Source organism: Sinohyriopsis cumingii, chromosome 9 (genome assembly GCF_028554795.1).
Source record: "Sinohyriopsis cumingii isolate HCF-2022 chromosome 9, ASM2855479v2, whole genome shotgun sequence".
Lineage (NCBI taxonomy): Eukaryota > Metazoa > Mollusca > Bivalvia > Unionida > Unionidae > Sinohyriopsis > Sinohyriopsis cumingii.
This window is the reverse complement of record NC_142969.1, coordinates 110,439,777-110,463,250: the sequence shown is the minus strand read 5'-3', so window position 1 is coordinate 110,463,250 and position 23,474 is coordinate 110,439,777. Positions and strand designations below refer to the sequence as shown.

General features: G+C 37.4%; 1 protein-coding gene across 2 annotated transcripts in view; it reads right to left on the bottom strand.

Moving 5' to 3' along the window:
• LOC149792469 (soluble guanylate cyclase 88E-like) overlaps positions 1–3,481 on the bottom strand; it is a 501,393-nt gene extending 497,912 nt beyond the window's left edge. For both annotated transcript variants that reach the window (XM_089971051.1, XM_089971054.1), the window contains exon 1: positions 3,018–3,481. The gene's annotated coding sequence lies outside the window, so the exon portion shown is untranslated. The remainder of the gene's footprint in view (positions 1–3,017) is intronic.
• Positions 3,482–23,474: the final 19,993 nt, after the last annotated feature.

Genomic DNA, 23,474 nt, shown 5'->3' with positions numbered 1-23,474 from the left:
TAATACTATCCACATTTATTTGAGAAGAGTTTGTTTAGTTTGTAATACTATTAGGTGGAGCTATTCCAAATGAATCAAAACATTCAATTTATGTTGTCGTTATAAATAGATACTGAATGTTTTACATGACCTTTCTTTTAAAACGAGTATATGAGAGAGAGAGAGAGAGAGAGAGAGAGAGAGAGAGAACGCGTGCCATATTTGTCATGTCATTACCAAACATCTATATACCTAGAAACATTTTATTTAAATAGATTCCAACAATCATCTGACCCCGCTTTCTTACCTAAATCAAATCATGTATATACTACTACTACTACTACTACTACTATTACTACTACTACTACTACTACTGATAATAATAATAATAATAATAATGATAATAACCTTTATTTAATGGGGATATAACATTTAGTTATCGACATATCGCTTAACTATAACTAAGTCTGCATGAAGTCTGAATCGCATTGAACGGAAACTAACCAATGTTTACAAACCCTTGCGGCAGTTAGGTATAAACAACGGATTGAAGATAACACCAATCAGAAGTAGAGCATGTGGAGTTATGAGTGACATTTTCTCAGCAGCTCATGTACATGAGGTCAAAAGAACGATACTATGTTCAGAAAAGGAAGAGGAATTAAAATCTGCATTAAAACGATCATACCAATATATTCAGATCTAACAATGCGCCATTTTTATGAGACAAGTAGACTTGAAATGGTCATATGCAGCATTTGTATGAGACAAGTAGACGTGAAATGGTCCTATGCAGCATTTGTATGAGACAAGTAGACTTGAAATGGTCCAATGAAGCATTTGTATGAGACAAGTAGACTTGAAATGGTCCTATGCAGCATTTGTATGAGACAAGTAGACTTGAAATGGTCCTATGCAGCATTTGTATGAGACAAGTCGGCAGCCAGTACTGATGTGCAACATCTATATCAGCCAGTGAGACTTCAAATCGCGACGCATTTACGAGCCAACTAAACATCAAACAGTGATTTGCACCATACTCATGCCTTATTCGAAAGTAAGGGTCGCACCCAAAATGTACCGGATTATCCTCTGTTGCTAAGGAAACGCAGCGACAAACTGCAAACATGTATAATCAATGAAGTTTTCTATGTTTCATTGGCGAGAAGAATCAACGAGTCACTGTGCTACTCTTTGCATGAAGGACAAGAAATCATAATGCTAGACTTGATAATTGGCTAGAAGGGCAAGGGGTCACAGTGCTAGACTTGATGATTGGCGAGAAGCGGTAGGAGTAATAGATCTTGACTCGGAAATTGGCTGGAAAGGCCAGGAGTCATCGTGCTAGACTTGGACTTTGTCCGGAAGGACAAAGAGTCACAGTGCTAGATTTGGTAATTGGCTAGAAGGGCATGGGGTCACAGTACTGAACTTGGACATTGGATAGAAAGGGAAGACGTCATAGTGCTACACTTAAAAATGGGCTGGGAGGGCAAGAAGTCACAGTGTTAGACCAGGACATTGGCGGAATGTGCAAGGAGTCACCATCGCAGACTTTTTAGATTGGCGGAGAGTGCTTAGGGTCAAAGTGCTAGATTTGGAAATTGGGTGACAAGTAGGTCAAATATTCATGTTTATGAGTTGCCATACAATATACAGATATAAGCACCTGTGACAAGATGACAGATGGCTAATACAAGCGTACTGACATGTCTTGCAATCTGGCATTACATATTATTATCTTTCCAAAGATGTCGACAATATTAATCTGTCAGAAATTTGATTCAGTTTGTCGAAACAAATGATAATTCCACTTTTTCCTTTCAATCTCGTCTCACGATATTTTAAAAGAATTAATTAGAAAGTAAATGCGTTAATAACCACTGTATGGATTGATCCCCAATTTGAAGAGATAAATAGTGTAATACGTTTCCATCCAAACACTGGTACCAAATATGTATTTTGCTCATGTGTCTTACCCGAAGAAATTAGGCAACGATTCCCTTCCAAAGACATAATGCACATGATGCATATTTAATTTGTTTGTTGGCTTTTTGCAATGATTATATGTCATGTATATCTGTATTTTGTAACTGACCTTTTGCTACAATGAAGTTAATGGTGTACATGACCAGTGACATTTATTTTGTAAACAACATAATACATAGCTAATATTTCTGTAAGATTATAAGTTAAATACTCTTGGAAATTCCTAAACCTGTTGACAACATGTACTTATTAAAGAACAGACTGACCCACATCCCGGCTGTATTACTGTGTCCTAGCTTTTCATATCATTGTTTTTTCTTTTGGAAAACTATTCTTTATTGCCCTAACATCTGAAGCGAAATCAGTCCTACTGTTGTGTTCGGTTTTTAATTTGGGTGGATTTATTTATTAAAATTCTTACTCACTGGAATTACAAGGTGCTCAGTCATATTATTTGACTACAATATCAATTTGGAATAATTGCGAATTTAGTCAAGGACAGTTTGGATTACATTATTACACCAAATGATTCTGACCATATGGCCACATTCTAGGTCATTGTCATATATGCACATTCGAAATTATAGGCACTTGAATACATTCAATATTGGAACTTATTCGGAATAATACTGGCATTACATTTGGACTTGTGATGCATCGTTTATGACCATTGGGGATTTAGTTCACAATACTGTATGTTCTTTTTAAACGTTAACTATTTATTCTAGGAAAAGAAATTATTTGTTGAATGTTACAAAACCTGTTGATTTTCGCGCATTCCCGTTCCTTAGTTTAAGACGAGAGAGAGAGAGAGAGAGAGAGAGAGAGAGAGAGAGAGAGAATGATGGGTGGGTGGGTGGGTTGATGTATATTGATAGATTGCATGCATACAGATGTACAAATGCACACGCGTCTGCGCACGTTTAATTGAACACAGAATAAAATTTTAAACGAGGAAACGCGTCGTTAATGTACACAAAACTGAAATTGTTTAGCTGACACTTGAAAAAAAAAACTTAAAACTATATAAAATCTAAATGTAAACTTACCTTATGAATTACAGCCGATTTATTCATCTTTCCATAATCAAGTTGTTGGATGACGTTTTGAATGAATCCATGACCAAGACTTTTTGAATGTGAATAACAATGTGATTTTATGACAGTGTTTGGCCTGTTGGATTTATCAGATTACAATTTAAACCTTTTTGAAGATGCGTAGTTGGTCAATAGATTTTTTAATAAAGGCCCAAATGAATCAAGCGAACTGATTCCTTGAATGTATTTCTCTGATGCAAATACTCACTGCACTCCGTTAAACAACGCTCTGAATGAAGCAAGTCGGTAATTTGTATCACCTTGGCTGTCTGATACACAAACCGCAGCTATTCGCATGTATCCGTGACAAAGTGTAACCCTGTTACCGCTTGCAGTATTTTTTTATACTGCTGGAAGGTGTACATTCTGATCTACCGCAGATTGAAGCCATATTTATGATATCTGTATATTTTCACAGCTTGAGCTCTCTTAAAAATTCATAAATACTTTAGGTTAGACGTTTATTCTCCATATTATTTTCCGACGTCATTCAATGTTTTTTGGTTAACCTAGTTATTGAGATGCTATGCCATAGAGACAACTCGTAAATGTTGAGGATGGATTTATTTCATTGGGCGAGCATTTGGGGTTCAATGGCTTCAAACGGGGGTAAGATCTCATTTTCTACTGCAGCTAATTTTATTGCGCACCTTATAAATTCAAAGAAAGAAAAATTACACACACATACATACGTACGTATGTACACGTACCTACCTACCTACCTTCCTTCCTACCTACCTACCTACCTACATACATGCATACAGACATACATAAATATATGCATGCATACATACAGGCTTCGAGTCTCGAGCTCGACCAATGTGGATATGTGAGAAAGGTTGCCGGTAGCTTCTCATGGGTCGGTGGTTCTTTCCGGGGTTTTCCCGGGTTCTTCCTCCACTATTAATACTGGCCGCCATGCATAGCTTATCTTGTGCTGAAAAAATGGCGCTAAACCCTATATGAACAACATACATACATACATACATACACACACACACACACACACACACACACACACAGACACACATACATACCTCTGTCAGCATGGGCACGAGTCTTGGCTGTACTAAGGTGGGTATGTGAGAAAGCTTGCTGGTAGCTTTCCGTTGGTCGCTGTTGAAAAATAGTGTTTAACCCGTCAACACCAAGTCATCCCCGTCAACACCAAGTCATAACAAAAAATAATTTATTAGCGACGAAAATGAATAGAGCTTCGATTTTTTTTATGGCTATATAATTGTCATCAAGGTTATGCTATTGATCAGACAATGTGTGTGTGTGTGTGTTTGTAAAAGTGATTTTGATTCTTAACGTAGCTTTAATAAATATTCAGTCATATCACTACGATGTCTGCAGGGTGGCAGTTTATAGCTGATGTCTAGAACTTGGGCATCATGCCGCAGACTTACACCGTGATGTCCCATCCAGTCACATTATCCTGACACCAGGCCGACCATTCATAATACTAATAATCTCTTAATGCTGAGCGCCTAACGAGGCAGCTGTTAGTACCATGTTTTTTTAAGTCTTTGGTATGACTCGGCCGGGGTTCGAACCCGAGACCTCCTGCATCCGAGGCGGACGCTCTAACCACTAGGCAACCGGAGCGGTCTATTTATCAGGAAAAAAACTAATACTCTGCTTTAAATCAAAGATCTATTTAAAAAAATCGTGTGTAAAAGCAAATGTAAGTCATTTAATTCGATAAGAGCTGCATTAATTAGAGTTACTGAAAGCTTCACTTTTAGTAGTGCATAAAAATGATAAGTCTTCGAACATTTTACTAAGATATTGACATTTTAGCAGTTGATGGCACCATACCAGGTATAAATTCTCTTCCACGAGAATTACTCAAAGGAAATCCTTTGTTTGTAACCATACCAGTACAATAAATTATTGTTACATAAAATCGCGGTGTGAGACAACAATGCGATATATAGGATCAAAATATACAATGATACAGAGGCGACATCATAAAACTGTCGATGTTGATGGTGATATCGTAAAAATATCATTGCGGAATATGCATTTGACTATATTATATAGATCTCTGAACAATTGCAAAGTCGTGAAAAATCTTCATAACTGAACATTCAGTATAAACAAAAGTTTTCTTTTCTTTCTTTTCTTGTTGTTGTCAGCTTATATCTCGGTAATATCAGCATATGCGTAACAATTGTAGAAAATGAGTTTTTATAATTAAAACACCACCGGAAAAGTACCAAATAAATGCTTGACTCAGTTTAAGACATTCGATATTGAACAAAGAACAGTTTCGGATAAAAACATGTTTCGAATTTTAAACTCTGGCTAACCCATTTGGACGTTTTTTTTTTTTTTTCTTTTTCTTCTTTGCATCGTCATCAATCTGGAAAGTGATGAGTTGTCTACCCCAAGAATAACAGAACATCATGAGACTGCGGTCTTCTAATGGTACATCTTTTTAATTAATATTATGCCAGCTAATGGTTGAAGAATATTTCACAATTTTCATGTGGTCAGTCGTTTATAGCATCTCAACTTAACTATGCCCATGCATACCTTTACTAATATAACGGCTCTGTTTCACACCCTCTTTATAAATTGTACACTAAAATATTTTTACGAATAAAACATTCTAGTGAATGGTAAAGGAAAACAACGACGTTTTAATATTAACTACAGCACTAGCGTATATTTCATGATTCATACATTTGCGACAATTGAATGTCGTTTGCATACCACGTTTACCACAGTTATGAAATTGTATGCTTCGGAATAACGACTTAGGGGCCATCCATAAATGACGTCACGCGATTTTGGCCGATTTTTTACCTCTCCCCCCCCCCCCCCCGTCACACATTTTTAAAACAAATTCCTTCCCCTCGTCACACATCGTCACAAATGTGTGACCCACCTCCCCCCCCCCCAACCATGTGCGTGACGTCATTTATGGACGGTCCCTTACGGCAGCATGTTCATTGTTGCCGCCTGATATTGTAATGATTATCGATATTTAGGACAGACAATCAATGTCATTCAATCTAGGCTGGAGATTATTCGTTGTTTTGTTCGTGTGGTACTTCGTCTACCATGGGCTGGATCCGGTGGATGTGGCTTTGCTGCAAAGAGTTAATAGATAACCACAGAGGTTAAACAAGAAAGGAAAAGGTATAAAAGGCCAAACATAATGTAAAATTTTATGACCATAATATTGACTCTTGATTATTGGGATATGTCCTCATATCATTTATCATTAGAATAGGCACTGCTTGATCATTAGTATAATTAACAAGTTTTAGGTACGCTTGGTTTTTCAAAGTTTACATTATTTTCTTGGTGAGAATATGAAACAATGCAAAGCATATGGTCATACGACAAATTTAGTAGACGGACACTGAGCCAAAACATCGTCCAGGATGTTTAAAATGTCAACTATCACAGCTCGTTGTTCGGTCAGTTTTTAATGCAATTAGTCAAATGTCTTATCTCTATTTTCACTGCCTTTTTCACTGCCATTCTTCATATGGTAATCGTGGTTATATGTCTCTCATTTCGATAATCTGAAACATTGTTTTTCAGCGAATCCTTAATGCTCCTCGTGTAAAACTCCTTTCATTTATCGAACCGTATCTTTTCAGGTTTTCGCTCTTGAAGGTTTATCCGTACGCTTAATGCATGTTCCTTTCATTCCTTGTTACCGATATAGTTGCTTTTATGTTAAACACAGGAAACGCCATCCATCACCTCTCTATAAACCATGAGCAATCTGTATCCACACAGACCTAATCTACCAGCGATAACATTAAAATCTAATTGAAACTGCATGGGAATCAATCCTTGGTGAATCCAAAAGAATAATAGGGTTTTCTTGATTCATTACGTTACTCATCCAACTGCTGGCTCGATAACATACTTGATATCCACAATGAATGGAAGTGGCTGTCATAAAGGCAGCATTGGACGAGGATAATGGAAAATAATTATACAATACTTCAATGTTCCATTGTTTTATAAATAAATTTCTAATCCTTTACAGACTAACTTGGTTACTTTTTCACCTGTTAAAGCCGGACATCCAAATAATCACTTTGAACTGGAAAATGTTTATTATTATCTTTACTTTCGATGCTTGATCTTAATTGCTTACAAAGTGATCCATCACTGAAAACGTGTATTCAAAAGTAAAATGTCAAAGAGTGACACAAAAGTATGACGCTGTAATACGAGGCAGTGCCGATTGTTAACATCGGGGAAAGGGGATGCGGTGATCATAATTGTGCAGAATCCAAGTAGATTCATATATCCCTCGCTAAAGGCTGGTTGTCGAATTATTTAGCGTTATACGGCACAGCAAAACAAGAAGGCTATTTGGTACCGAGGCAACTGGAGTAATGTGCCTTGTCCAAGGACACAAGATGGCAGCCAACCTGGGCTGATCTGATAGGATTCCAGCCCGCACCCTAGAGTGCACGCAATCACAACGTCGCAAAATACATTAATATTGCCCTTTTAATTTATTGATTTCCTCCAACACATTCTCATCACTTGTTCCGAACAATTCGGTAGTATAAAATCACTTTTCTAGATTTGCACTTGCATCTTGAGTTTGTTTTATAGTTTTGACTCTTAAATTTTTCATTGGTTCGTATAAAAAGAGTTGTTCTTTAATTTGTTCTTCAAATCTGCATCTACAACTTTTTGCCATTTACAATTTAACGCAATGATTAAACACAGAAACATTTACTCTTGTTCGGTTCGATTCTAAAAAAAAGAAAGCACATTTTCGTTGAATTGAGAAGTAATAAATGGGGAAAGTTCTATACAGCGTTAAGTCTATATCTACATGAACATAGATCGTTCTAGCTTTGCAGCAAAAGCTTCTGATATAAATTTTGATAGGATGGAGCTTAGCAAATACACTCAGTGATCACAAATTATTATAACTTCAGAAAATTCTCCTTAATGTGTGCAGTGTTGCACATTTTTGGAAGTCTACCAAAATGTATGTCCGTGATATGTTGATGTGTTGTTTATGCTCCCGTATGCAAAATATAAATATGAATCACTTACATATAAAAAATGAAATTGATCGTGACATTTGAAGGATACACATTCTATTCGAAATAGAATTACAAAATTTATAAGAAATTAAATTAGCCGTTCTGCTATACCGATAAAAAGAATTTTTGTCGTAGAAATCGAGTGAACGATCGAACTCATTGTACTCAGCACGCCTGCATAACCCGATTGCTTTCGGTCCTCTCAAAGTCAATGTTGGTGACAGGTCCGAGTCGCATTATTCCTTTTCCTCTTCTCTCAGTCTCTCCAGTCTCATCGAGTCATCAGCCATAGATTGAGTGGTACAGATATGAAGCATTTTGTTTCCTTTAAAAAAAATAATAACAACGCAACCTAAATATTTGTCAGGCATTTTTACTTCTGGAATCGAACAATAATTACACTCTTGTTACGTCAGACATCGTCTTATCGTAATTCTACAGGACTTAGAGGCTAATATGAGTCAGTTCGCAATCTGACGCTGATACACAACCTTGAAATAAATGCCTTCCACTAGCAGATAGCCGTATTCCTAAATTGAAAATGACAGAAAATAAACACAGCAAACCATATTAAGCCCTTGTGGGCTATAAATCACTAACTGGACTTTGTGTGGGTCAGAATACGCATATTTCTCGATTGAAAAGAATTCACAACTTAATTACACAAATTAAATAATCTAACTAATGTATTGTCCTAACAATATTACTTGGTAACAAGCACTTCATTGGCATAACATTTCCAGACATAATAAAATCAATTTCAAGCCTACGTGATTCATATAATTTAAAACAGATACATCTACACAATTCTCACAATTAGCATCATGCCTAATGCACGAAACCGCCGGACTACATGAGTCCTATCATATACAACGAGTAAATTCTGACGATTCTTTCACAATTCATATCAAAGTAATATTGTATGACATTCTTAGAATAAATGCGTGAATTCGAACAATTCTCTCAGAATTCTTATAGAGGTTATTGTGACCCAGGTGCGTGTTTGTTATGAGTGAGCGCGTGAATGAGTAAGTGATCTCACAATTACGATCATGCGTAATGCACGAAATTGTGCTTTTCTGATGTGAAATCATGGACGACATGTAACAAGCTGCAGATGAATGATGATAAAATTGAGGCCATTCTGATCACAACGAAAAGACTTTCTCATTCACATCCTAAACCTCAAACAATAAATATCAGCAACGCCAACGTTAAATTCACACAATCAGTACGAAACCTAGGTGTTACTCTGGACAGTACTCTCACATTGCACCAACATGTCATGAACATATGCAAGGCTGCATATCTTGTTCTGAGACGTATCAGCTCAATTCGCAAATATCTTTCAGCTGATGCCACTAAAACACTTGTGGCGGGGCCCCGAGTGGCCGAATGGTGTAAAGCGCTCTCCGTTACGGATCACTGCCATCTCACCTCTGTCTGCGTGGGTTCGAGTCTAGGAATCGAGTATGCGAGAAAGCTTGCCAGTAGCTTCTCGTGGGTCGGTGGTTCTTCCTGGGGTTTTCCGGGTTCTTCCTCCACCATTAATACTGGCCGCCATGCATAGCCTATCGTGTAATGAAAAATGGTGTTAAACCCCACAACAACAACAACAAAACACTTGTGTGTCATTAGTCCTTTCAAGACTGGACTACTGTAACTCAATTATGTCTGGTTCATCTCAATATCTACTCCAGAAACTTCAAAAAGTTCAAAACACAGCTGCTCGGATCATACTTATAGTGCCATAATCAGAGCACACCTCCCCGCTGCTATCCATTCGATCCAGAATCAAACACAAAATTTGTTCTCTGTGCTACGTTTCACTGTCGGACTCTAGTCCAACATACCTATCCAACCTCACCCACATGTTCACACCAGCAAGATACTTACGCTCCTCTTCTGACAATCGTATCCTCATTATTCCCACTATGAAAACAAAGTCATATGGACAGCGTTCTTTTGCATACCAGGCCCAGTAACGTGGAATGAATTGCCCACTGAACTTAGACACAAAGACACAGTGATCCCATTCAAGAGGGCTCTCAAAACTCACTTATTTCGACTGCAAGAATAAACTTAAAGACCTAATAATGTTTCCTACCTGAAATATTCTCAGCATGTTTTTTTTTAATTATTTTTTAATGTTTTTCTAATGTCATGGTGTTTGTTTTTTGTAATAATATTATTATATGCTTTTTATCTTATAGGTGTTGTCTAATGTTGTAAAGCGCTTAGAGCTTCTAAAGATTAGGCGCTATACAAAGTCCTTATTATTATCATTATTATTACTATTATTATTATTATTATTATCGATCAGTGCACGAGGTGCACGAAGCGGACGATAAGGTCGAGCGCTTAGCAAATGTAGGCGCCCGTAATATCGTCTCTGGACTAAGGTCTCACTATAAATTTTATCTGGTGAATTTTCATCCGACAATGACCTATTGCAGAAAAATGAGAATAATTTTACACTGAAGATACAAAAGAAACCTAGTGATTTTTGTAGAAAGCATGTGAGATTTTGACTGCGATAATCAGGTTAATCCCTAATACTAACGGAGACTTTTATACTGAACCAACACTGCCACCAACTCCTCATTTTACATTCATTTTTGACAGCATAGAGCTGTTTTGAAAATTTTCCTGGGGCAAGGCAGCTAAAAGAATCAGTATGTGCCTTGCCTTATTCATGAATAACGTTCACTAGTACTATAACAAATTAGCATACTTTTTTCATCACCCCTCAACCTTCTCGATTTTTAGATATTTATCTCTGTAGCAGACATACGTAAATACGTAAGCCAAGGCGGCTGTTCATTTGCAAGTTACACATTTAATCGCCAGTGTTAAGTCTGTGACAGGCAGTCACCGAACATGTGAACCCGTTTTCAAGCCTAACTCAAAGTAAATCTAAACCACATTACAGATTTAGCTTCTGTGTGAATTTATAAATGCTAGGCTTATCATTGTTGGGTTCATGCCTTCTACCTTAACAATTAGGTGTCAAAATACGAAACTATCGAGTGAGACCTTAAGAAGTTATGTGCCAGTCAGATTATGGGAAACGCGTAGCAGTTTCAAAACTTTGGACAATTCTGAATAAAACGCAACCTCAGTATGTGTAAAATTCACAACCGTCTGTTTCTTGTGATATTTGGCAGTTGTCGATGATCGAGAACCATGATATAGTGCAACAGCTATGAGACACCTTCATACTTTCATTTTACTTTCCACACTTAAACATACACTTTCCTTATAGCAAGTCAATGTCATCATTTTTCATAGCTAATATATCATGTAGTGTTAGTGCCTGGTGATATCCGTGATATCTCACAGCAAAAATAGTAATACTTATAAAATCTCAAAATGTAGTGAATGAAAGATATAAAGGAAACCACGCTGATTCTCTTGTAAAATAACTGCAAAATGTAAAAGATGCACAACATATATAAACTGACCAGAACTGTCTCACTGGTTTCATGAAGAAGGTCAAATCTAGAACAGAGAAATCTGAGGTAGATTGTAAGGAAGACAACTCATCGGGTAACATAAAATGTATGGACCAACATTTGTAAATTAAATCACATCAGCTGGGAAAGTTTGACAATAAAATTCTGTACCCAGATTTATCCCATCTGTTGATTAAACAATATGTATGGATAATGACTTTTAAAAACACTAAGATGGTCACCTTTGCATCATTTTCACACATGCCATCATATATTGTTGCTGAACCTGTTGCTATTTAGAGAAGTTTGTTTTGCAAGTGATTTGAACCTGCATAGAATCAAATCTAAAGCAAATATAAAATCATGCAAAGTAAAAAAGGGGAGGAGAAATAACACAATGTAAAAAGGGACATCCATTTCACATAACTCACCACAGACTCCAATGAAGCTGATGCAGATACACCTGTTCATGTGAAAGCTCCACAACAATTGGTGCGGCCGACTCCTATGACGGCGAATACAGTTCACTAGAACTGTAGTATCTGAACGTTTAGGGTCTTCGGTTCATTTTTTTTGTGTGTGTGTCTTTTTTGTTTATCCGCCATCTTCCGTCCTGTCGTGACTTCACGGTGGGCGCCATTGTGAGCCGGGTAAGCGAACACAACACCTCGGATCGTGGGGTTTATTTTGCGTCAGCGATATGGGACAAAAAGAAGAAGAAGAAAAAAAGACAATAAACGAAACACGAAGACCCTAAATATTCAGATATTACTTGTCTCGCGAATTGTATTGGCCGCCACAGACGTAAACTGAATGAATAAGATTTCGTTCCACCAGGGACTATACGACAAGCGCCTAGTGTTTTTATTAAGTGTCAGGCGCTCAACCTTATCGTCCCTTTCATGCGCCTCGTGCACTGATCGATAACTCACTCACTCACGCGCTCAATCAGGATAAACACGCACCTGGGTCAGATATTATTGCATGAATTTAAAATGCGATGAGGCAAACCTTGTGCTTTCCGAGACTCGCTTTCTTTTTGTGACGCCGAATCTCCCTTTCTATTAAGTCCCGTGTCCCCCACCTTCCACACCCTAGTCCCCTGGAGAATTTATCGAGAAACATTAGTTTTTTCTCGTAGCTAAGAACTTCGTGGCTTTCCTCAAATACTTATACTGACTACTGTCGGGAGGGAAATTACTTAAAACATTGAGTTTCGCCTGGAAAACATCCCCCATTTAGTATAGCCAATCATGATTAACTTTATCTAACAGCCAGCCATTTAACACGCCCATCAAAGGTGGAAAAGTATTGTCTATTCCTCTGTGATACAGCCCTCACAAACCGTCTCCGGGTTGTCTCTACTTTGTCGTTTCCCTCTACTTAACCCCCGAGTTAACATTGCCCTTTATATGTCGCACCTTTACCCCAGCGGATCCTAATTAAAAAATCAATCATACTCCCAAACCAGTAATGGTAAACCATCGCAGGCTAGAGATTTATTGGGGGCCTATCCCATACGTCAAAGTTAACTGATATGTGTCACGCTGACCACGATATGAGTTACTCCATTTATCGTGCAGTAATATTTTTCTTCAAAATTCACTTTGTTATAATATGTTTGAATTTGTTTTGTTGGGTAAAAATTTATGTCATGCCACCTCGACTTCCAAGAACCTCTCATTTTCTGCCTTTATAAATATATCTCTCGTTCTATCTGGGTTTCTAACAATATCTCGTTCTCTTTTTGAAGATATCTCTGTCGTGCCACCTGAGTTCTAAGATCTTTACACGCTTTCTTACAGTACCTGATTGGTAAATAACATTGCTACTTTTCATTTAGTTACAACGATTAAGCAAGTATTTGAAACATACATTTTTAGACACGATATAACATTATGTATATGACACAGGAACCTGCTGTTCATTTAATGTTTCTTTGGTCTCAAGTGCTAAAGCAGTGACTAGATACGTCATTTGCAATACACAGTTAACATTAGCTAATTAGTTAATTAGTTGGATACTAACCCCTTTGTAACTTTAGTCATAGTGTAAGCTTGGCTATCTCAAAAGGCTAATAACCGAGTTCAATAATGGAATAAAGTTGCCGTTTCCAATAACTGGTTATGCAAAACTGAAGAAACAAAAATACGTTTATTGTAATTGTTACTTCATTGGTTTTCTCCCCATTGAGGTAGATTAGATTAAAATAGCATTAAGGTGTTTGTTTATATTTCAGCACTCTTGTACAAAAGTAACCAACTTCACTACACACATCAGGGTATAAATGTGTCTCAGAAGTTTTCTTCTTATTACGTTATATGCAATGAAATCCCCATTCGTTCTTAAAATTGTGAAATTATTTAGTTATCATTTGATGGGGTGGGGGTGGGGGGTAGATAATTCGGCATATATCGGTGTCTTTTAGTGTACATTTAGTATTATCTATAAGAAATTTTATCCCAATGTTGCTCATCCATAAATGCAATACTTGGATCAGTTTGTTTCCTATTATAACCCTTGCTACCAATGTGAAACCGTGGCTTCCAATTAAGTGCAAATACAGTGTTGATGCTGACCATAAAACGTTTCAATCCTATGAGGTTATCATAGTAACAATTAATCTTTAGGTGGCGCTCACCAGATAATATGTACTTTTGGGAGAGTGACGTATGTAAGGTGAAGTAGTTCGCATTTAAAACATGCACAGTGGAGAGAATGTTTGCATACCTCTATGCTACATTAATGTAATGTGGATGATATTTCTTTTGGATATTGTACTTTTGGAAATTTTACATGATTAAGCACACTGCTAACTAAAATGGCTGCTTTCTTGTGTTAAAAAATCAGTCTGAATTAGTCTAAAGTACACTATACATAGCAGCTATTAAAATAGGGAAAATGAATTTTGCCAGACTAGACAATACCAGCTTCTGAAAGTGCAATGAATGAATTACCAAATATATAAAATGTAAAAAAAAGTTATCGGCTCTTTTTTATACAATTTACCTCTGAAGTTCAGGAAGTGAAAATGACCAAGTAGAGCTAGCACTTTTTTGAAAGGTGCACATTTGAAGTAAGGCCAAGCTGTATACTCTATAACCCATAGTACACCCATCAATCATACACCAAAATAAAGGGAATTAAAGGTTCTTTACATTATACCTAAGATATACAAGGTCTTTTTTAAAAGCCAGTATAACCAGTGAGAAAAGCCAGGGAAATTCTTTTTCTTTAAAATCCTAACCCTTATGCAAAATACGAAACTGTAGAGCGCCACCTTAGCGATGCCTTCAAACGTGAAGAATCGATGGCTTCCGGTTCGGGAACGAGACAGCTTCATTGAAAGTAGGTTGCAAAAAAAAAAAAAAAAAAAAAAAAAAAAAAAAAAAAACAAAACATGTAACAACTGTGAAAAAAGGACTTTATGCATGTAACAATCTAGTACGTGAAAGTTATAAGGACTTTCGTTATGAAAGCTATGACGGACTTTATGCATGTAAGAAGTAATAAGCGCTGTTTGTAATGAAAACTATTTTAAAATAAATGAATTGCAAGAATAGTCACTTCAACAATAGACTAGTCACTGCACCTATATATATATATATATATATATATATATATATATATATATATATATATATATATATACATACATATATACAATAGTCACTTCAAATACTAGAATACTCACTTAACCTATAGAATAGTCACGTGTCAACCATAGAATAGTCATTTCACCCCAAGAATATTCACTTGACCTAAACAAAAATAGTCAATTCAACACAAAAATAGTCACTACGCCTATATAATAGTCACTTCACCAATAGAATATTCACTTCACCAAAAAATAGTCACTTCACCTAACAATTAGTCACTTCACCTATTTTACAGGACACATAACGATAAGAAGTTAAACTCCATGTTTGGGCCTGGACTTCAAATGTGACAAACACTTTCTGCAGTTAATTTAAAATGGGTTAGCCAAGGATGGTGACTTTAATAACAAAGAACTCTTCCCAACTATTTCAATGTAGTTAACTTCCCACATCCGAGGCGGAGTGCAGAATATGAAGATTTGACCTAATATGGAGGATGAAAATTCCAAAGTCTACAAATGCGGACGAGTGCTGATGTAATGACTAAAAGCATGAGGCAGTACGTGTAATACTTGCGACAGACGTCACAATATACCGAAAAAGTCACAAAGAAGCGTGTTTGAATCGTCATAGGCAGTGTGTTTACTTTTGTTATCCCTGATTTTTAATTTGTTTGATTTTAATCGGTAATTAACGATGAGAGTTATGATCCAGTCATTGTGCATGCGTTCTAATGCGTTGAGACCATGGAGATTTAGATGACACGTGAGCCAAAACAGCTTTAAGGCAGCGTTAGATCCTGAAAGATTATATGTGCTGTGAGGAGCGTGGTGAAAGAGCACTGGAATCAAGCATGATTTATTTGGGTCTTTTGGTTTAGTATAAACTGTTACGAAAGAAACTCGATTAAAAAGGTCTACATCTATACACATTGCCACTTTTGATGCACTTGGGAAAATATAGGGTCATTTGAGAATACATGGCACTTCGATCAATCAATCATTCCAGCAGTTAATTCAGCGGTACTCGATGAAAACGCGTTACTTATCAGTCGTTCGTAAGGCTTTAACTAAACCGGATTTATCTCTGTCGTGTCGCCTTATTGTACGAAATAAAATAAATTTGCAAATCATTTGCTCTCGGAAAAAGAAAGCAGTCCAGTCTACATATAAGCAATGATTAGAATAACAAACAGACCCGGATCGAATGACGTAATGTGCGACGGCATATTAGAATATATAGTATTGGCAATTCGACCCTATATACACGCGAATATTTAGGGTAGGTTTTGGGTGATGAGTTTGAAAATGTTAAATGGCATTACAAATAACCCTTACTTAAGTCGTAATAAATTATCTCCTATCTAATCCTACTATGTATGTGGGCAACGGCTGAGTTCCGATTCTTTGATTTGGTTTGATTTTGATTTTGCCATTATCAACTAGAAGAAGTGAATATCATATTGAAATATGAAATCGTATGCCTTGTACTTGGACAAAATACAATTCATATTTCAACAAAACAGGAACTTGTACAACCTTCCTCGATTTTAATTATGATCTGGAGAAATATGAATCAAATTAAATTTATTTTGAGAAAGTAAGTATTTAATGCAAGTACGAAGACAATGTACACGGATGTAGATCGTTTCCTTAACGCCTGTTCAAACCAGGCTCGTTCTCAATCTAGGATTTTTACAGATCTACATCCGTGTGAACAAACCGACAATGAACAGGCATCGTGGCCGTTACAACCTGCAGCATATCTGGGACAATCTGTTAACATCGCTCGCCATCCCATCGAACGATGTTAACAGTCAGTAGAGATTAAACCAGTCTGCCGATCAAGTCCTTAACGTGAGGACTAGAGCTTCAGGTTTGCTTTCTCTATATATTTTGTGTATGTTGGTTAAACTAATATATATATATATATATATATATATATATATATATATATATATATATATATATATATATATATATATATATATATATATATATATATATATATATATATATATATAAAATTGGCAAGTATACGTTACTGGGTATATTAGATTCTCACGAATTTGGTTGATACAGATTTATTACTGAATGTGTCAAAATATGTTTTAGTGCGTACATAAATTAGTAATCATTTACATTTTTAGCCTGCTGATGTTAAGTCTTCACCAGAACCTATTTGCAGATCCCATCCTTCATGAACATATAAACATCAACATCCTTGCTGAATGAAATGTATCCGTTGTTTTCACATGACGTCACAAAACGTGTGTACTTCCATATCCGCCATTTTCATTCTCGTTGCATTGTGGGTATTTGCGTACACAATGGTGACGTATGTGAAAACAACCCATACGATATGATTTTTACATCGTCAAATGGACAACTTGTCACAAGAGTCTTGACGAAAAGATAACTATCACAACAAGACAAACTATGAATGAATGGTGGGAGGAATTCAAGGTTCCGGATATTCAATTTACAGTATCGATGACCAGGTAATATGCACAGTCTAGTCAAGTAATCACGGTCTCGAACTTTCTCATGTAATACTTTCCTCTCACACATGCACCTGCCGAGTTATAATGGTTCTTGTCTTAACAGTTGAATGGTTTTGACTTTTTTTGCCTTTTTCAGTTCTTTGTGGACTGGTCTTACTATCCTACCGAGTGTGTTATTCAAATCCCGCATGTACGACTTGCATGCGGGATTTGAATAATACATCCGTACGGTCTATTAATTAGTGTCCTGTAATATGTTGTAAATTGACATACATGCAAAAATGTGATGGGATGGACATAGAATATGCAAACACCTCTACTGATTTTAAACACGAATAGCATCATGGATATAATAACGAATTCACAAAATGAAGTCATGTCATTCATCAATTTGTAATTTCTATCCTGAATGTCGCCCTGGGCTACACAACAATGTAACCTTATTGGCGTTTCAAAACAAACGGAAGCAGTGCCGGATTACCAAAATAGGCAGAGTAGGTACCGGCCTATGGGCCACACACATTTTAGGGGCCCCGCGACAACGGATCAAAATAATATTGATTTGATCTTGAAAGAAAATTACAATCAAGTACTCTAGTACGCGTGTGTTCTTATACTCCTTCTTGAGAAGTACAGTCTGTTGTTTTATCGTCTGAAATGGCAAGGACAAAGCAAACAGATTAGAGGTTCTGCTGCCCCCACAGGGCTATCTTTTCTGTCCATTACAGGGGCCCCGAGTGGCCGAGTGGTCTAAAGCGCTCACCGTTCCGGATCACTGCCATCTCACCTCTGTCTACGCGTGTTCGAGTCCAAGGTTCGGCTAGCGTGGGTACGTGGGAAAGCCTGCCAGTAGCTTCTCGTGGGTCGGTGGTTCTTCCCTGGGTTTTACAGGGTTCTTCCTCCACCAGTTATACTGGCCGCCATGTATAGCCTGTCTTGTGCTGAAAAATGGCGTTGAACCCTACAACAACAACAACAAATCTGTCCATTACAGACTGCCAGCAAAGAAAAGAGGGAATATAAAATCTCATAACAATCTACAAAAAAAAACGGTATTTACATACCATGGAAAATCAAGAAATTGAAGGTCAACTAAGTGAGAACAGAACACGAGGAAACATGGCGACCAGGAGAAAAATGAATCAACTGAGTAAATTTTTCAAGCTAAGAAGAATTGACGCGCACGACGGGAGTTAAATAGAATGCGAATACAGAGAAGGGACACAAGAACTAGACACGACAAACATTCCAAGAGAGAAAATACCAACCATAACAAGTGTAATGATTGCAATAAAGATATCAAATCCCGAGTGCATAAACAGAGTATACTCCATTAACCCCAACGGATATAAAGGTTACATCATACGACCGAAAGGAAAATCACCGATTTTACCATACGGAGAAATGTATTTTGGAAAAGAGAAAGTCATAGTAAAAAAAAACAACACCTATCCTACGGAAAATAAAAAAACAGACAGGAGACCTGCATGTGACGGATATCCCTTTAGAAATTCCAATAGACGAAATAGTTAAAAAGTTTGAAAAAAGATTTCAAATTCCAGTAATATCATCACGAATGGGAATGATTGAGTCAACAACGATACTTAACGGGACAAGAATACTAGAGATTGAAAAAGAGAAATTAAAAGGTATCAAGAGAGCCTTCTACATATTTGGATTTGTTGCCAAAACTTGGTATAAAGGATGCATTTTTGATAGAAAATGCCATAGATGTAGAAATACGGGACACGCACCATTTAAGTGTCCACAAAATCAAGCAACAGTAACTGAAGACAGAAGAAACTGGCAACAACAACAAGCATCAGCCACAGAACAACTACAGAAAATTCAGCCAAAACAACAACAACAACAGCAAAAGTCACAAGTCCAGACTGAAGTAAACAAGCAACAACAACAACAACAATCATGGGACAAAAGTACGCAGATAAACTTAGGAAGCATGGAAGCAGAGAATATACAACAAGAACATAAGCAACAACAACCACAGAACCAACAACAACAACAAAACCCACAAGGACAACAAGGAGAAATACAACAACAACAACAACAACAACAACAAATTACAAATTCAAAGCAATTAAAGGAAACTCAACAACAACGACAAGTCCTAAAGCAACAACATCCGCACCAGATGCAAGTACAGATCCAAGTAGAAATCAGACAACAAGTACAGACACAAATGATGGATCCAAAGCAACAACAACAAGAACCACCAGGACAACAAAAACAACAGCAACAATCACAAGTCCAGACTGAATTAGAAAACAGTAAGATGCAACAACAACCACAAGATGCACAGAACCGACAACAACAAAATCCAAAAAGACAAATACAACTACAACAGCAACAAGAAATCGCAAATCCTGAACGACTGCAGAAAACTCTACAACAACGACAAGATCCAAAACAACAACAACCACAACAAATCAAGTACAGATTCCAGTAAGACAACAAATGCAGACACAGATAATGGACCAAAAGCAACAACAACAACCCCTAGGGATTAGACAACAGCAACAACAAGAACCTATACAACAACAACAGGGCACTAAGCCAATACAGCAAGAAAGTACAGACCCCAAATTAAAACAGCAAGACCAATAAGAACCGTCACCGAAACCAGACGAGATTCACCCATATTTGAGGAGAATACGACAAGAAGAGGAAAAAGAAAAAATGAGACTGCAACAACAACAACAAAAAATAGACAACAAAGAAGCGCCATCAAATGCTGAGAAAAGTCAAATAAAAACAAGCCCAGCACGTAAAGCACTCAAAGAAATAGACCAGGAAAGAAAGAAGGAAAAAAGAAGAAGGCTAAAAGAGGATGAAGAACGAAGGATGGAAGTAGAAAGCTGGTTTAACAAAGATGAATACTTAGAATTAAAAAAATTTAATTTAAACAATAAAACTATTATTCATGAAAACATTTAAACGATAGCAAAACCTACAAAACATGCAGGGCAGGAGGGCCTCCCTAACTGGTCTGGAGAGAACCCCCAGTAGTGAAGTGGGGCGTAAGGGCGACAATGGGAATTAGCATTAAAAAACACCCTGGGCCTGTATAGCGACAATGGGAAATTTAACATTACGAAAACCCCTGGGCCTGTATAGCGACAAGGGGAATTAACATGGGAATATATTTTGGGCCTGTTTAGCGACAAGGGAAATTAACATGGGAATATAGTGTGGGCCTGTTTAGCAACAAGGGAAATTGAACAGGGTCTATGGAAATGGAACATGGGAAAATTGAAACAGGGAGGGGTCTCTATCGTTTTTATATAAAAAAAATGGGTAGGCAATGAAAGTCAAGGTCTTTTCGAGACCTATGAGTGGCCCTGAAAAGGGCCTTTGGGTTTTTGTTAATATACCCTTAATATTAACATAAAGGGCATCTGTGAAATCTTCTTCTTCTCAAGCTGCGCCTGACTGCAGGGCCATATACTAAGACTCTCTTTAGGCATCCTTGCCTATCCACATATATCCTTCGTATCCACAGGCTGGTGTCTGTCCTGTGGACAACTGTCCACTTGGATCGGACATACATCGGTATGTCCGTCCGGAACATCATGGAAGAAACAAGAGTTGATGATTCGACTGTGGTCCACATGTTGTGGGTGCCGAGAACAGGTGAAGGAATGCAGCAAACGGCGCTTATTTATAGGGAGAGGAAGGATTGAAACGGATTGAGTTGGTTAACCAATTCAAATACGCGTTACAAAATTCAGTCAGCCCACGTCCAATCCGAAGAGAGCAGTCTGTGATGTCACATGTCCTATATAGATTTGCTAGCGCCTGTGCGCAGTCAATCCACGCGACAGTTTTTCAACATGACGGAAACTCAGAAAACGATAAATTGGGGTGCACCAGCTGTGGAGACTACCCAAGGGAACTCGGACTTACTTTCAGAAGAGGTGAACTGGGATTTTGTAGCTTTTCTTACCTCGCAAAAATTTGTTCCGGAACCTTCGCCACTTTCTCTTTCATTGCCGCACGTGGAAACTTTTAGACAGAGACAGAAAGAAGAATTGGAGAAATTTATACAACAGCAAAAGGAAGCGGAACAAGCTTTTCTCCTACAGCAACAGCAGCAAGAAGAAGAGGTAAGTAAAAAACAAGAAGAAGAAGAAGCAGCAGCAAAGAAACGAGGGTGTGAAAGTCAGACGTTCACGGTACTGTTAGACATTTTAGCAGAGTTAAGAAGTCTGAAACAAATGTATCAGACTTCTTTATTACGACCGAAGAGAATACGACCTTCCCGAGCTAAACACTCCAACCCTGTGGCTAAGCCTACCGTAAGTAGTGAAGGGGGACACTTTACGTACAATGGGAATTAGCATTAAAAACACCCTTGGGACACTTTATGTACAATGGAAATTTAACATGGAGAAAAATCGTGGGACACTTTACGTACAAGGGGAATTAACATGGGAATAAATCGTGGGACACTTTACGTACAAGGGAATTTAACATGGGAATAAATTGTGGGATACTATACGTACAAGGGGAATTTAACATGGGATTTTTTTTTTTAAAAAAAAGTTTTTTTAAAAATTTAAATTTAAATTTAAAAAGGGGTAGGCAATTCAAAGACTATCTCTTTTCGAGAAATATGGCTGGCCCTGAAAAGGGCCTTTGGGTTTTTTCTTCTTCTTTTAACTTTTTAACTTCTTCCACCATCCTCTTATTTTGTCCATCATTCCTTTCTTCTTTTTCTTTTCTGTTTCCGGCAACCAGTCCGGGTGGCCCATGGCCCGGAACTTCTCTTGGATTTTCATCCAGTTTGTGTTCAGTTTTTCAAATTCATCCCTTTTTTTTCTATTTTCTTCTTCTTTTCTTTCCTTTAACCACTTTTCTTTGATCTTCTTGACCTCTTCGGTCAGCACATTCCTCATTAGTTCTTCAGCTTTCTTAAGTTTTTCTAACCCCCACTTCGCGAAACACCAATCTGTCCATTCTGCAATGTCTTCTAGAAAGCACCTTGCACTCGTCACATGATCTATCGCTTCTTTTAACTTACCCACTTTGACATACGGTGGGTTAATTAAACCTCTGATTCTCTTCTCCTCATCATCTATCATTTCTTTTACAATATTTACGGATAAGTGGAGGCTGGTTACTTGTCTTGAGACGAAGTCTTTTGTCACTGCATACCTCCATTCCTGTTCAACCCTTTCTACTACACTCAATCCATCTACCATCCAATACCAACTTCCCATAAGATCGTTGTATAAAGCTGAAGCTGCTGGCATCTTCTTGTTTGCTTATTCCGTAGAATGGGTTCCAATGGCCAACACTGTTAGTTTTATACTCAAAGCGCGAACGTGAAGGAAAACATCCCCTAAAAACATAAAATGGATCTTACCTAGATCATGACCCAACAACGCGCGGACGTGAAGGAAAACATCCCCCTACTTTCTCATTTCATATAATAAAACCCTAACTATACTCTTCACATACGCTAAGAAACCCATAATCTACTATTCACACAAACATACCTGAGCTCTTACAAACACACAAACACACAAACGCATACCCTCACACTATCTTAAAAAAGAGTTAGTGTTTATATACACACTACTCTACCTACACACATTGGCAAATCTATCGTTATTTCTTTTCTAGAGTATTGGGTAGCCCTGAAAAGGGCTGTTTTTTTTTAAACTCCAGATGCACCTATCTAATGGTTGCACCTTCCTGGCCTTGCGCCGCACACGCATCTTCTTCCCCAGTCTTCTTTCACCTTTCTTCTGGGGAGCGCAGAGGGAGGATGATTCGCTTCAGCA